The following is a 17,574-nucleotide window of genomic DNA, read 5'->3' on the forward strand; positions in this document are numbered from 1 at the left end:
CGAGCAATCTTTGGCCTTTTCCTCTTCCTTCTCTTTCTCTTAGCGTTTCTCCCCCTTTCTCTGACTCTGAAGCAAAACACGTGAAAACCCAACTCTGAGTTCTCTTGGCTTCTTATATCAATTTCCACTTTTACCCTTCCACTCTTCATATTCCATTTATTTATTTATTTGATTATTATTAAAATAAATAACATCAATAATAATAATAAAAATAATCCAATAATCCAATTTTATTTAATTAAATTAATAAAATAATATTAACTCAATTAAATAATTCTCTTATTTTAATCGGGGTGTTACACATAACGCCTCATCCAATTTTTGGGACCACTCCTTTTTTGAATTAGACACAGTTTTTTCGAGAATTCTCTTAATCTCTCGATTAGAGACCTCGGCTTGCCCATTCGCCTGCGGGTGATACGGAGTTGTCACCCTATGTGATACACCGTAATGTTTTAAAATGTTTTTCAACGGTGCATTACAAAAGTGTGACCCTCCGTCACTTATCAACACTCGGGGGGTTCCGAAACGGGAAAATATGTTTTTCTTCAAAAAATTTATCACCGTTTTCGCGTCCGCCCGAGGTGAGGCAATCGCCTCAACCCACTTAGAAACGTAGTCAACTGCGACAAGCATATACTCGTTCCCATAAGAGGGTGGGAATGGTCCTACAAAATCGATGCCCCAACAATCGAATACTTCGACTTCTTGTATATTTTGGAAAGTCATCTCATCTCTCTTACCTATCCCACCGCTTCTTTGGCAACTATCACAACTTTGCGCATGGGTGTGTGCGTCTTTGAAAATAGTGGGCCAATAAAATCCCGATTGGAGGATTTTAGTGGCCGTTCTCACCCCATTATAGTGTCCGTCGTAAGGCGAGTTGTGACAATGCCAAAGGATGCTCTGTGCTTCATCGCCAGTGACGCATCTCCTTAATAGGTTATCACTACCCAACTTAAACAAGTACGGGTCATCCCAAACATAATACTTGGCATCCGAAAGAAACTTCCTTTTTTGGTTCGAAGTTAGGTCGGGAGGCACAAAACCACTAGCCTTGTGGTTCGCAAAGTCTGCAAACCACGGCCTAACTTGAACTTTAAACAGTTTTTCATCAGGAAATTCTTCCCGGATTTCCTTCTCAGACGCTGTAACCTCCACATTCACTAAGCGGGATAAATGATCCGCCACCAAATTTTCCGACCCCTTCTTGTCTTTGATTTCCACATCAAATTCTTGTAACAAGAGGATCCAACGGATGAGCCTTTGCTTCGAATCCGGTTTGGTTAGCAGATATTTAATCGCCGCGTGGTCGGTATACACTACGACTTTAGACCCTATAAGATAAGACCTAAACTTTTCTAGCGCATACACTATTGCAAGTAGTTCTTTTTCCGTAGTGGCATAGTTTATTTGAGCCTCGTTAAGAACCTTACTTGCATAATGTATCGCATGAAAATTTTTATCTTTTCTTTGGCCAAGTACCGCTCCAACTGCGTAGTCGCTCGCATCACACATTAGTTCAAAATTTTCATTCCAATTGGGAGCGACTATTATTGGAGCGGTAACCAATTTTTCTTTTAAAGTCTCAAAAGCTTGCAAACAATCATCGGTTAAGAGAAATACCTGGTCCTTAGTGAGCAAATTGCTCAAAGGCTTAGCCACCTTTGAGAAGTCCTTGATAAAGCGCCGGTAGAACCCGGCGCGCCCCAAAAAGCTACGGATGCCCTTCACATTCACCGGAGGAGGTAATTTTTCTATCACTTCAACCTTAGCTCTATCCACTTCAAGCCCCCTTCTAGAGACTTTGTGGCCTAGCACGATCCCCTCGGTCACCATGAAGTGACACTTCTCCCAATTAAGCACCAAATTGGTCTTCACACATCTTTCCAACACCGTTTTCAAGTTTGCCAAGCATAGACTAAAAGACCCACCAAATACCGAGAAGTCATCCATGAAGACTTCCATTGTTTTCTCTATCAGATCGACAAAAATGGCTTGCACACATCGTTGGAAAGTCACCGGTGCATTGCACAGCCCAAAGGGCATTTTTCGGTATGCGAACACTCCAAACGGACACGTGAAAGCCGTCTTCTCATGATCGGCCGGGTCAACCGCAATTTGGTTGTACCCGGAGTAGCCGTCCAAAAAACAATAGTATTGTTGGCCCGAGAGTCTTTCGAGCATTTGATCCATGAATGGGAGTGGAAAATGGTCCTTTCGAGTCGCGGTATTCAACCGCCTATAATCAATACACATTCTCCACCCCGTTGCAACTTTAGTAGGGATCAATTCATCCTTGTCATTTCGGATTACGGTAATTCCACCCTTCTTCGGAACCACATGCACAGGACTAACCCACGGACTATCCGAGATCGGGTAAATCATCCCCGCATCCAACAGCTTTACAACTTCCTTTCGAACAACCTCCTTCATGGTAGGATTTAAGCGGCGTTGTGGTTGAGCTACCGGCTTGAAATCTTCTTCCATCAAAATCTTGTGCATACAATAGGAGGGACTAATTCCTTTTAGATCGGAAAGAGTCCAACCCATGGCTTCTTGATTTGTTTTTAGCACGGTGATCAGACGGGCTTCTTCATCAATTGTCAAAAGGTTGCTTATGATGACCGGCTTTGCTTCGGTCTCATCTAGGAATACATACTTCAAAGTAGAAGGTAGTATTTTCAATTCAATAGGCGCTTTTTCATCAATAACCTCCTTCTTCAAGTCTTCTTCCTTTACTTCCCACGGTTGTAGGTCGTCTAAACTATCAAGTTCCTTTAAGCATTCCTCAAGAGCTAGCTCTTCTTCAACAGTGAAAACCTCCAATGAGTCGTCAAGAGCTAACTCCGTAGGAGATATCTCGTGAATATGCTTAGAAACCTCCAAAACTGCTTCTTCGATCACATCGATGCGAAAGCTATCATTTCTATCTTTTGAATGCTTCATTGCTTCGAATAGATCGAATGTTACTTCCTCATTTTGGACTCTCACCTTCATTAAACCATCATCAACATCTATCATCATTCGCGCGGTCTTCATGAATGGTCGGCCCAAGATGAGCGAAGCATCATCATCTTCCTCGACCGGGAAAAAGAATTTGTCGACTTTAACCAAAACATCTTGGGCTACGCCATGAGGATGGGTTGTCGATTTATCCGCCAATTGCAACGTCATTCGGATGGACTTAATTTCTATGTTGCCAAGCCTCTTAATAATAGACAAAGGTATAAGATTAATGCTCGACCCCAAGTCAATTAGTCCCTTCCCGACATAGATATCTCCAATTTTAACTGGCAAAGTAACTCTTCCCAGATCAACCTCTTTTTTTGGAAGCGTCCTTTGAATAATGGCACTACAGCTCGCATCAAGGACGATGGTCTCCGGTTCCGTATACCTCCGTTTTTTTGTAAGTATGTCCTTCATGAACTTGGCATACTTGGGCATTTGCTCCAAGGCTTCGGCAAACGAAATGTTTATTTGTAATTGTTTAAAAATATCCATGAACCGGGCGTAATGCCGTTCATTCTCTCTTGTGGACGGGGCATGAGGATAAGGTAGGTTTTGGATTGGAGTAGTGCTCACTACCTCCTTTCCCTTTGCAACTCTAGCACTCCTCCATCTAGGCTTTTTCACTTCCTCCCCCCTTACTTCATCAATCGTATTTTTCTCAATCTCCACACTTTTTTTCTTTTTAACTTCACCATTCTTTTCGTTATTTTCAACTTCTTCCTCCTTACTCCACTCCCCCACTTCACCATCAACATTTTCCTCCAATATTTCCTCCTCATTTTCTTTCTTTTTCTCTCTTTGTTCACTCTCAACTCTTTTGTTATTCTCACTCATCAACTCCTTCCCACTTCTCGTTGTGACCGCCTTACAATGCTCCTTAGGATTTATTTGCGTATTTGCCGAAAAGGAAGGACCGGTTTGTTGTTCCGCGAGTTGCTTAGCAAGTTGCCCAACTTGAGTCTTGAGATTTTTTATGGCCGCGTCATTGCTTTTTTGATTTGCCATTGACATTTGCATGAATTGCGTCATTGTGTCTTCCAACTTAGAAGTTACGACTGGCGGTTGTTGAGGTATATAAGGATTTTGAGGAGGGTTTTGACGGCTAGAAGAACCACCTCCATAACCTTGGTTATGGTAATAGTTACTCCTAGGTTGGAACCCTTGGTTCCCTTGGTAATGTTGTTGATTTTGAGGGTGCGGTTGATAAGGTTGTTGTTGTTGTTGTTGTCTCGGTTGGTAGTCCCTTTGGTTTGCCATGTAGTTTACATCTTCGAATCTCGGAGGTGGACAGAATCCGGTGTCATGCTCACCTTTACAAAGCTCACAACAAGCTATTTGTTTAGCTTTAGACGGTTCTCTCAACTCTTTAATTTGTTGCGTTAAGAGTTCCACTTGTTGTGAGATGAGCTTGTTTTGGGCAAGGATGGCATCGTTCGTCCCTAGCTCAAGCACTCCCGGCTTCTTCAAAGAGTTGCCTCGACTTTGACTCTGAAGATCATTTAGAGCCATTCGATTTATAATGTCTGTAGCTTCTTCGGCACTTTTTGACAATAAAGAGCCACCCGAGGTAGCATCCAACAACGTCTTGCAATTTGGTTGAAGTCCATTTTTGAAGATATGGATTTGAGTCAATTCATCAAATCCATGCCCTTTACATTTCCTAAGCATGGACTTGAATCTTTCCCACGCTTCATTTAAGGATTCATTGATTCCTTGTGCAAACACCGAGATGGCCGTCTTTGATTCCATGAACCGGTTATGGGAGAAGAATCTTTCGATAAACTTTTCTTCTAACACGTTCCAGTCTGTCATTACGGCTGGTGTTTGATCTAAGTATCAATCTTTTGCTTTGCCGAGCAAAGCGTGGGGAAATAATCTTCTGAACAACGGGAGCTCCTGAGCCTGATCCACTCCGGCCGCCAATGCTATCTCATAAAATTTTGTGAGAAAAGCAAATGGGTCTTCATGGTCCATTCCGGTGAATGGACTTCCATATAATAAATTGAGAGTTCCCGTTTTCATCTCAGCTTGCCTTCCTGTGTGGTTGGCAAACTGAGCGGTGTTTCTTGGACTGTTTATGCATGGAGTAGAAATAGGTGGTGGTGGTGGCTCCATGTTAGGTATGAATGGTGGTGGATTTGTGGTAGAAGAACTTTCTCCTTGCTCTTGACGTTGTCTAGCCTGCTGCCTCCTACGTCTCGTTTTGCTATTAAGCCTCCTTGCGGTTCTCTCGATCTCAGGATCAAAAAGAAGTTCGTCCACAGGGATTTTCCCTCGCATAAAACGTAAGCTGCACACTAAACCAAACAAATTACAAGCACAAGTTAAAAATTCAAAAGCTAAAAATTAAGCAGCCATTGCGATGCTCGCAATATCAATTTACAATCCCCGGCAACGGCGCCATTTTGTTGGTTGTAATTTTAAGTGTCGGGTTTTTGTTATCGTATCCACAGGGATTGTAAGATATCACCGTCGTTCGATGGTTGTATTAATCTTAGCTTAAGTAACACAGGGGGTTTTGGTTTTAATCACGTTATCTTGCATAAAAAGGTAATACAATGCGGTAAAAGTTTGATTTGAATATTTGAGAAATATTGCCAAAGTTAGGGTTCAACGATCACTTTGCATGTATTTGTTCGGTCAACAATCTTATAAACTCCTTTAGATGATAAATTATTTCACAAAGTCCTCCCAATGTGTTTCTCTCGAACACACATTGTGAGTTTTCCCATTTTGATCGATTGTTTATCTCTAACACAACCTATCAAAATGACAACTTTTTGGTTCAACCTTATGGTGAACAAAATCATTCATTATTATCTCTAGCTAACAAACAAGATTGGATGAATACCTAGGTTAAGAGTTGGTAAACATCTCTCGATCATAAACCAACACAAAGAGTTTTGAATAAGAACAAAGTTTTCATCATATATTCACCATTAAAGAGTTTACACATGGAGATCCTTACATTTACACACAAAGCTAATGATCATCTACGTCTAACCTTGACAAATGGAGGACTTAGCTACTCATTTTCATGGTAGCTTGGTCGGCAAGTTTCGGAAGAAGGTTGATCAACATCCGAGTCGAATAATCGAGATTGGATGGGAATCCACCTTCTTTTTGTAAAAGATGGTTAAGAGATGAAGAGAAATGAAATTTAGGGCACAAAAGCTTCTAAGAACAAAATCTGTAAAATATCTAGAAAAAATGCAAAAGTATGGAAAAACTAGGTATGGCTCCAAAAAGTGGCACTTGCTACTTATAGAGCTGTACTGGGTTGTCATGCTCGCTAGGCGAGCAGAATGGCTCGCCTAGCGAGGGTCTAATTGAGGCACCTGAGGCACCTGCGCCCAGAGACACAGCCTATCTCAGACTGTCATGTTCGCCTAGCGAACAAACCTTCGCCTAGCGAAGGACACGCTTCAACCATCGCCCCAGCGAGGTTGAGAGGTTTTGCTACTGGAATGCTCGCTGGGAACTCGCTAGAGCCTCGCCTAGCGAGTGAGTGCTGGCTGCGCTTTTCACCAAGTCTAGAAGCGTTCGTTGCAACGTTCGCTGGAAGCTCGCCTAGCGAGTTTGGTCATGTTTGCCACTGTAAAATCCTGGAGCATCTCGCTGGACCCTCGCTAGACGCTCGCCTAGCGAGTGCTTCGCCGCAGACCTCGCCCAGCGAGCAAACTGATGAATGCTTGTTTTATTTGGTCCCTTTGCCAACTTTCTTGTGTCTTCATTTTCAATTATTTCATGCCTTCTTCCTGCACAATAACACACAAATCAAAGGTACCAAGATCGTTTATCAATGTATTGCATTTCATCTAAAACAAAGGTGGTTTCGACATTTTAGCAAGGAAATAGAGTGAAAGATGCCCACATATGATAGCTCAAATAAGCACTTTTGGGCATCTAACAATAACACTATAAAAATTATTTTTAAAAAAAGTCAAAACAAACGGGCCCTTAGTTCCACAACATCATATAGTTTTGGTTGCTATATCGAGTCTCATATCCACTAAGCACTAACGAACGGATAAATGTGACAATGTTTCAAAAGTTAAAGAACCACGGCTGACAAAAAAAAATTCCACGGCTGATAAAAAAAATTAATAGATTAATCTGAATTCAAATGTATAGTTAAGAGATCAAAAGAATATTTTGCCTATTATTTATGAAGGATATTTTGTGTGCATTAAATTAATAATATATAGCGACATTGTTGTCCAATCTTAACTCATTATTGTCCAATTTTAATGTATTATTTTACTATTGATTATACTCAGATTTAGCAACATTATGATCAGTTTCTCTTATATAGTATTTTCTACTATGTGATAATTTTAAACATATTTAATTATTAATATAAAATGTTGTTAATATATTTTGATTATATCATTTTAATTGTTTATAAAAATTATAGAATTTTAACATAAAATTTTGAAGAATAATATTTTAGATATGAGAAATAAAATAAAATAAATGGATATATGTATTAGTTATTTGATTAAAAAAATTAAAAATTAAAAAGAATTAATTTAGAGGTGTTTAATTAGGTTTGACCCATAGTTAAGCAAATGAAAATAAGAAAATAGAAATGAAATAAACTCTAATAAGAGAAAAGAGTGAACAATAATCGTAGCTACACTACCGAGACAACAAGTAGTAGAAAGACAACGAGAAGGAAAATCAATTTAAATATTTTAATTTTTAGTCATTTTATTACGTATCTAAAAATACAGTTTTTCATCGATCGTTAGTTGATTCACAATGATTGGTGTTGAATTTTAGTCTCTAAGCTAGTTGAAAAATAAATAAAAAATAGAAAATGCAACAATTAGGATCCGAAGCGAGGTCCCTAGTAGATTTATTCCCTCAATTTTTTTTCCAAAAACGCGAGAATATGTTGTAAATATTTTTTAAAAAATTAATCATGTCGCTCCCAAGACATATACCTAGATTATTTATTGGTTGAGGTGAAAGCTTTGTCATATAATGTATTATTTGTAGTATTGATGTCTTCCATGGGTGATAGATTTGTGTGTCGTCGTTCAGTGTTGCCATGGTGGAGAGGTGTCTCCACTCTTGGGGCTATATCAGATGACCCCTCTGATTAATTCCATTATGGTCTACTTACGCATGTTGATTCAAGTCTTCTCACCTATTTTTGGATTGACCCTTGGTTGGGGTCACTCCTCTTAGTGTTAGATTCCCTGGGCTTTTCTCTATCTCTAACCAGAAAGCCTGTTATGTTGGGAGGTTTGTAGGTGGGATGGTCACTTATAAGGTTGCGATCTTAAGTGGAGAACATCCCATCATTTTGGACATAAATGAGTTTCGATTGTTAATCTTCTCTTGGTTATCAGTTTTTTTATCCCATTATGTCAGCTTGATAAGTGGTGCTGACATCATCCCAAAGATGGTATATATTTTGTGATTTATACTTACACCTACCTCTTATCTCGAAAGCTTCCTAGAGATACCAAGGACTTGTCTATAGAGAGTGTTCTTCTTTGTGTTTGGAGTAGTCGGGCCCCCTCCAAAGTATGTGTTTTCCCTTGGAAACTCCTTCAGGAATGTATCCCTACTAGAGAGAACTTAATCAAGAAGGGAATCCCAATGGTTTTGGAGGGTGTCCTTTTTCCTTTTTGTTCGGTGGTTGTTGATTCTTCCTCTCACCTTTTTGTGACTTATGAGGTGGCAGTTTAAGTTTTGTATAGGAACCTTATATGGATGGGGTGAGTTATGGTTCTACCTGGAGATCCTGTAATCCTTTTCCAAATGTTCTTACCTATTGGGAGTCTGGATAGGATTAGGGGGTTGTCTTATCATTTGACATGTTGTGATTTAGTCAACTTGGAAATCTCTTAATGATATAGCGTTCTCAAGTAAAGTGGTGACTTCGAATGACGTGGAGGGATTGAGCATTCTCTGGGCATGGAAATGATATCTTGGTAGGTTCATGGTTAACTTTTGTGCTTTATCGGCCTGAATTTATAATCATATCATGCATCTGACTCAATAGAGGATTGAGTATAGGCATCCTCCCTTTAGTGTGTTCTTGGTGTTCAAGTGGAGACATAGGTTCATTCAGCAGTCCCTTGTTTGTGGAGTTCTAGCTCAGTTTCTTCATGATTCACTGATCTCTTTCTGTATGTTATGAAGTGTTTGTGGTGTTTTTTTTTTGTAATGGTGGTTGGCTTCTTTTCTTGATTGTCGCTTACTTTTTTTCTTCTCTTTGCTAGTGATTTTCTACCTCTTGTACTTGTTACCAGTGACACATTGAACTCTTTTGATCTTTAGTTCATACATATATATATATATATATATATATATATATATATATATTATATATATATATATATATATATATATATATATATATAATACTAAATTTTTGTATTACGTGTCATAAAAATGTTTTGTGTGTCCCATTTAAATTTTGTTTATATACATAGCTAAACAATTTAGTTTAATTTTAAATTTAAATTTGAAAGCAAATCAGTTTTGATCTTGTTAAAGACCGACACCTTAAAGAAATGAGAAACTGACTCCTCAAGAATCATATGATGACATACTAAGAAGAATAAACCATGTCAACTCTTCAAATCTCATACACATAACACTCAATTGTTTTAGTTCCCAAATATCATTATGATGGTACCTCCAAAAAGACATTTGAAGTTGTTAGAACAAGAGTTGGTTCTGCATCTATACCTTGAGTTTTGATGATAACAATGTTGTATTTGTGTGAGAACAATTCTGATACCCTAATGGTTTGTTATTGTGTAACTTTAACAACTAGTTCTGATTCTGAGTATATGACGTTCAACGTCATCGGTTTCTGAATAATGAGTTTCAATTCCGTTTTTGCGCCAATCATGAGAAGTTCTTAAAGATGTTCAATATTTCTACTGCAATGATATTTTTGCTTCTATGTTGAATCACTCCCGAGAAGCTTCTGAGGAGACGTTATGTTGTTGCTACAATGTCCATTCAGCTTGTGCTTCTGGATGTGACTCTGATCACCAAGCTTCTGAAGAATGGCAAGCTTCTGAAGTTATGTTACGTAGCTGAAGATTCTAAAGATCTCAAGCCAGACTATTGAGGTTATCAAGGTTCTGACTGTAGATTTTGAAGACTCTGAAGATATTGAAGATCTTAAGCCAGACTATTGACATTGTCAAGGTTCAGACAAAAGATTCTGAAGTTTTTGAATCCAACTTTATGTCTCTTTATTTCATGCTTCATCAACTTTCATCAGAAGTCAATGAACTTGAAGATAAGATCAAATGGAAATGTGATCAAATAATATATATAGTACAAATCAAATATCCTCTCCACTACCTGATATCATGGGAAAAGGACAATATTATACATCACATCTGTCACTGATTTTATGGGCGAAAGACAGTACGCAATATCACTCATTTCACCAGCCAACAGTGGGCAACCTCTCTATGAGCATTCCCCATTTTTCCCTCCAATGATCTTCTTCTTATAATATATAAGTGAGACTTGGAGACTTGAAGAAAACGTCGGTGATACAACATTTTGACAAGTCCATTTCTTTGTGAAAAGCTATCATTCTTTTGTACACAGTTTTTTTAAGTGTTTGTTTATCATTCGTGTAACATCTGCTTGTATATAAGCAACTTGTAACACACAAAAAGTATTATTCAAACTATTTGTTTGATTTCTTAAGGAGGTTATCCTTTAGAATACAAAGAACGCTATTCTTTGTGAGTCCTCAAGGAGACTAGGGTATAGTCGGATCCTTGCGAATACAAAGAAGGTTATTCATTGTGATTATTGTAGTTTGGTGATTATAGTGGATTAAGTCCTTGTGTATAAGGAAAAGTCACATTTGCGGGTGGACTGGAGTAGCTTTGAGTTTTAAGAAAACCATTATAAAAATACTTGTGTTTTTATATTGTTTTCATTAACTTGTTAAGTGGTGTTCTTGAGTTGGAAAAAAACTTTTGTTTTGTAAAACCCAATTCAAACCCCACGTTCTTGTGTTTTTCACACCTTCAGAAGCATGAGAGCATTAAAGGCACGAATTCCCTAGAGACTGTAACAACTTCTCTTTATTTCCTTGAAATCTAAAAGAATGATCGACGAACGAAACAGATACGACAAACCCTTGCACTGCCATAGAAAGATCGCACAAAATCGTGACCAAATTGGGGTTTTTTGGGAAATGATATGGGTTGTAGCAGCCCTATAGGGTTTTGTACCAGACACATGTCCAAAAGGGGTTTTGGACTAGGGAGTGCTACAGGTCGTAGCATCTCCCTGAATTTTGTACTAAACGCGTCATTTTCGTACGTAACTTGAGTTTTGTAACTCCGTTTGAGGTGCGGTTCGAAGCGTTGGATAGCTAACGTGTAACACTACCTTATATTAATGCTTTAAATATTAAACATGTACATGAAAATATGAATGATGTTTTTTACTTGTGGAAGTCTTATGAGATGATTATTGAATACATTATATAATCATGAATTTGAGGGTTGTTACGAGTTGGCGAAGAGAGTGACAAATTGTTATGATAAAATATCATGAGGAATTAAATAAAATCTATAATATGGATATAATTGTATGATTATGCATTGTCTAATATATTTTCATATCATACTTGTTGTGTTGAGGTGATGGACTTATTGCCGGTGTACACAGTAAAAAGTGGTGTCGGTTGTGAATGATCATATTTGCATGTTGTTGTTGAGTCCATGCATCATGGTGTATAGACTTTGGTTCGGTGGTGAGATCTGGTTCAGAAGTGGGGACCGAAAGTGAGTAGCTAATTTCAATAATGGGATTACTGAAACGTTACTAATTTTGTAGTGGGGATCAATGACGATTATGGTAAGCTCTAGTTCAGAAGATGGGACTAGGAGCAAGTATGGAAGAAAATCAATAACATATATTTGATGTCCAAATCGGTACCGCATGCATGTAGAGTCGAGTAGTGGGTACATTTGCATACGTACATGTATGTGTGATTGAGTAATCGTTATGATTGTTTAATACTATGAATAAGCGTGTCATTGATGATTGTGATGAATATGTTACCCTTTCTATGTTTTGCACAATTAATGTATATAAGCATATTCTCACCCTCGTTTGTTTGTTGTGGTGTTTATGCACCTCTGGAGTATAGACAATCAGGTAAAGGAGTATCTGCTTGAGTTAGAGGACGACATTGAGACCTCTTTAGTATTTATCATTAATGTACTTAATGGAGTCACTCTGATATGTAGTATTGGGGATGAGTTGTTCTATATTTCACTATTAGATGTCTTGTTCATTTTGGAGTTGTTGAACCACCTTGTTATTCATTTGTTGTTGGGACATTATATGTCAAACTCTATTATTTTCGCTACTTAATTCACAAGATTATATTTTGTTGGTTTTTTATGTTTGGTGAAATATGGTGACACTCTAATTGTTGAGTTAAAATTGAATTATTTTACTAAATGTTGAGTCGGGGAATTATGGTGTTTTATATTGATATCGTAGCAGGTCGGTCCATTCAGATAGGTTGTGAACTAGTTGTCATCTTTTGTGTGCGACATGTGTACGTACATTGTTGGCTGTTTGTTTCGTTTAATGCTATTTACTTTACTATTTTTTTATTAAGAAATATTTTTTGGCTGATTGTGCATACACATATAGGTAAAAATGATGAAGCAATTGTTGAATCTCTTCAAGCAATGGCTCATGCGATGGCTCAGGTAAACACGACTTTACAGGAGAGTTAGAATAGTTAGAATGGAAGTTCTGACAAATTCTGTGGATTTAGGGAGTTTCAGAGGAACAATCCATGTACCTTCAAGGGTATATATGATTTGGAAGGTGCTTAGACATGGCTGTGAGAGATTGAGAATATTTTTTGGGTTATGGCTTGCACTGATGCCAAGAAAATGATGTGTGGTACTCACATGATTTCAGAAGAGGTTGAATACTAGTGGGATAATGCGCATCAGAGAATTGAAGATGATGGTACTGAGATTACTTGGATTGTGTTCAGAACTAGATTCCTCGAGAAGTATTTCCTGACTTATGTGCGTAGTAAGAAAGAGATTGAGTTCCTTGAGCTGAAGCAAGGAAACATGACTGTTGCTGAGTGTGCTGCTAAGTTCAAAGAGCTAGTGAGATTTTTTCCACACTAATGGTGCGACGGTTGAAGGGTCAAAGTGCATCAAGTTCGAAAGCAGCTTGGATCCTGAAATGAAGAAATTTATTGGTTATTAGGAGATTTTTTTATTCTCTATGCTAGTTAAAAGTTCATGATATATGATGAAGATAACAAGGCTAGATGTGCTCACTACAAGAGTGCTAGTAAGAAGAAGAGTGGAAATCAATTTTGTGAGAAACCGTATTTGACTCTAGCTGATAAAGAGAAATGGAAGTTTCAATAGAAATCTATAGGTGAGAAAGAGATAAGTGGAGGAGGAGCTCTTAATCCTCTAAAGAGTTTTAAGTGTGGAGAGATGGATCACCGTGCTAATGAATGTAAGAGTGGGGTCTGAATTGCTTCAAATGCGGAAAGATAGGTCACGATATTGATGAGTGCACGAGTAATATGCGGACCAGTTATAATTATGGTGAGCAGGGTCACATCAGTACACAATGTCAGTAACCAAATAAGGCGTTGGCTACTGCTGCTCAGACTAATGGTAGAGTATTTGATTTGAGTGGTGTTGATTTCTCAAAATCAGATAACTTGATTCGAAGTACGTATTTTATTCACGATGTTGCAATAATTTATATGATTGATACTGGTGCAACTCATTAATTTATTGCTCTTTAATGTGTTAAAAATATTTAACTTGAAGTATCTTCTATGAGTAGAAGTGTCATCATTGATACCCAACTTATGGTTTAATGACTACTTCGCTAGTGTGTTTAAATTGTCCTTTGATAATTTTTGGTAAAGACTCCGGGATGGACTTGGTCTATTTTCCGTTGATTCAACTCGATGTGATTTTCTGGATGAACTAGCTAGAGTTCAACCATGCGTACATAAACTGCTTTGACAAGACTGCATTGTTTCCTAAACTCGAAGAGAGCGTGGATTCGAGATTTATGGCCACTAGTTAAGTTGGGATGTCTTTGAGGGAGGATGATTAGGTGCTTGTGATGCTAGCTTCTTTGAGGGTGGAAAGTGATGTTGTGGTTAATGATATGCTTGTGGTGTATGAGTTTCCTGATGTTTTTCCTAAAGATATTGGTAACTTGCCTTCATAACGTAAAGTTGAGTTCACCATAGATTTAGTACCTGGTACTAGATCTGTGTCGATGGTCTTCATATAGAATTTCTGCATCAGGGTTGGGAGAGTTGAAAAAACAGTTAGAAGGTCTGCTTGAGAAGAATTTTATTAGCCCCAACGTGTCAAAGTGGGGAGCACCAGTGTTGTTGGTGAAGAAGAAAGATGGTAGCAAGAGATTATGTGTTAACTATCGACAACTGAATAAGGTCGCAATTAGGAATAAGTATCCTCTTTTGAGAATTGATGACCTTATGGATCAGTTGGTAGGTGCTTATGTTTTCATCAAGATTGATTAGAGATCAGGTTATCATCATATTTGAGTGAAGGTTGAAGATATTCCAAAGAATACTTTTAAAACCCGATATGATATTTATGAGTACTCGGTGATTTCGTTCAGTGTGTCTAATGCACCAAGTGTGTTTATGGATTACATGAACAAAAAATTTCATCCTTATTTGGATCATTTTGTTGTGGTGTTCATCGATGACATCTTAGTGTATTTGAAGTCAGATTAAGGGCATGCAGGATATCTGAGAGTTATGTTGAAGACTTTATGAGATAAGAAGTTGTATGCCAAGTTATACAAGTGTGAGTTCTGGTTGCGTGAAGTGATGTTCCTTGGTCACGTGATTTCTAGTGGTGGTATAACAATTGATCCATGTAAGGTAGAAGTAGTGTTACATTGGGAGATTCCTTAGTGTGTTACTGACATCATAACTTTTCATGGTTTAACTGATTATTATAGGAGGTTTATGAAGGCTTTTAGAGGTTAGATTTTCCTTTGACCCAGTTGACTCAAAAAGCACAAGCTTATGTGTGAGGAAAGCTTTCAAGAGTTAAAGAAGAAGTTGACGACAACTCCAGTTTTAGTTCTATCAGATGCTAGTGAATCCTTTATGGTATTTTGTGATGCTTAGAAGATGGGCTTGGGTAGTGTGCTTATGCATAATCATTAGGTTTTTACGTATGCTTCAAGACAACTGAAGAATCATGATAGGATTTATCCTACCCATGATTTAGAGTTGGTAGTTGCGATGTTTGCACTTAAAATTTGGAGACATTATCTATATAGCTCTAGATTTAAAGTTTTCAGCGATCATAAGAGTTTGAAATATTTGTTTGATCATGAAGAGTTGAACATGAGACAGAAAAGGTGGCTTGATTTCTTAAAAGACTACAACTTCGAGTTGAGTTACCATTTGGGTAAAGCTAATATGGTGGTAGATGATTTGAGTAGAAAGTCCTTGCATATTTCAACATTGATGGTTAGAGAGATGGACTTGATTGAGAAGTTCTGAGATCTTAGTTTGGTATGCGAGATGATGTTGCATACTGTTTTATTGGGTATGCTGAAGTTGACTAACAATGTTATTGACAAGATCAGAGAATGCAAAAATCAGATTTGGGATTGATTGACCAGTTAGTGTTGATCAATCAAGGTAAAAAGGTGGATTTAAAAATTGATGAGAATGGTGTTATGAGGTTCAAAGATAGAGTCAATGTACTATATTTTCCAGAGCTTAAGAATAAATTTCTTGAGGAAGGTCACAAAAGTGAATTGAGTATTCATCCTGGTGCTACGAAGAAGTATCATGACCTAAAGAAGATGTTTTGGTGGTCGAGTATGAAGAAGGATGTTGTTAAGTTTATTTATTCTTGTTTACATTGTCAGAAGTCGAAGATCGAGCATCCGAAGTCATCAGGATTGATGCAACCATTGAGTATCCCTGAGTGGAAATGAGACATCATTTCTATGGACTTTGTGATAGGTTTGCTGAAGACGACGGGAAGTGATTCAGTATTAGTTATTGTTGATAAACTGGCTAAATAGGCTCATTTCATTTTGATAAATATCAGTTACTCTTTGTAAAATCTAGCAGAGGTTTACATCAGTGAGATTGTGAAGATGCATGGTATTCCTTCAAGCATTGTATCAGATAAAGATTTGACTTTCACATCAAGATTTTGACAGAGTTTGCAGGAAGCTCTGGGAATTAAGTTAAGATTGAGTTCTGCTTATCATCCGCAGACAGACAGTCAGACAGAGAAGACTATCAAATCCTTGGAAGATTTGTTGAAAGCTTGTGTTCTAGAACAAGGAGGTAATTAGGATACCTACTTGTTATTGATTGATTTCTCCTACATCAACATTTTTCATTCTAGTATTGGAATATAACCGTATGAGGCTTTGTATGGAAGGTGGTGTAGGACTCCTATGTGTTGTTATTAATCAGGTAAAAGTGTCGTGCTTGGACCAGAGATCGTTCAACAGACTACTGAGAAGGTCAGGATGATTCAGGAGAAGATGAAAGCTTCACACAGTCGACAAAAGAGTTATCATGATAAGCAAAGGAAGGAACTTGAGTTCCAAGAGGGAGATCATGTGTTTTTGAGAGTTACTCCGGTAACTGGTTTTGGTCGAGCGTTGAAGTATCGAAAGCTCATGTCTCGTTTCATTGGTTCGTATCAGATCATGTAGAGAGTAAAAGAGGCGGCCTATAGAGTCTCATTACCACCGTCTCTTTTGAATCTACATGATGTATTTCATGTGTTGCAACTTTGGAAGTACATTCCTGATCTATCTCATGTGATCCAATTGGACGGTGTATGAGTTAGAGAGAACTTGATTGTTGAGGCATCACCTTTGTGAATTGAGGATCGTGAAGTAAAGCACTTGAGAGGCAAGGAGATTGCTTCAGTTAAGGTAGTGTGGAGAGGACCCACTAGTGGGAGTGTGACGTGGGATTTATGGAGAGTGGTAAGAATCATTTTAAATTTTAGTTAATTTTAAATGATTAAAATAATAAAAAAATATTGGACTCATGAGATTTGGGTGGAAACTAGGAATAACGAAAATATGGGGTAAAGTGGTGAGAAATAAAGGTAAGTTAGGGCCAAGGTGAAATAAGTAGAAATATGGAATTAGGTTAATACTAATAAGAAGCATTAGTGAAGGCTTGGAAGTATCAATACGTGAAATTGGAGGAAATAAGGAGAAAGAGAAAATTGTGAGATGAGGAAAAAATAGGGTTTGAGAGAGAGGGGGAGAAGCCATAACCAAAGCTTGCTTTTGCTGGAAATTAAGGTATGTGGAATTAATATAATATTGTTGTCAAATGCATGAAGGATAGATAAGGATCATCACTCTCCTCTAGGTTTTTTCATCCTTTTCACCATTGCTGATGTTCGATGTGTTTGAAGAAGATTTGTCTAAAACTTAATTCATATGTCATGATGAGTATGATTTTGTATGTTGACTTCGATGTTGATTTTCGTATGTCATTGTATG

Source organism: Lathyrus oleraceus, chromosome 7, assembly GCF_024323335.1.
Source record: "Lathyrus oleraceus cultivar Zhongwan6 chromosome 7, CAAS_Psat_ZW6_1.0, whole genome shotgun sequence".
NCBI classification, from domain to species: domain Eukaryota; kingdom Viridiplantae; phylum Streptophyta; class Magnoliopsida; order Fabales; family Fabaceae; genus Lathyrus; species Lathyrus oleraceus.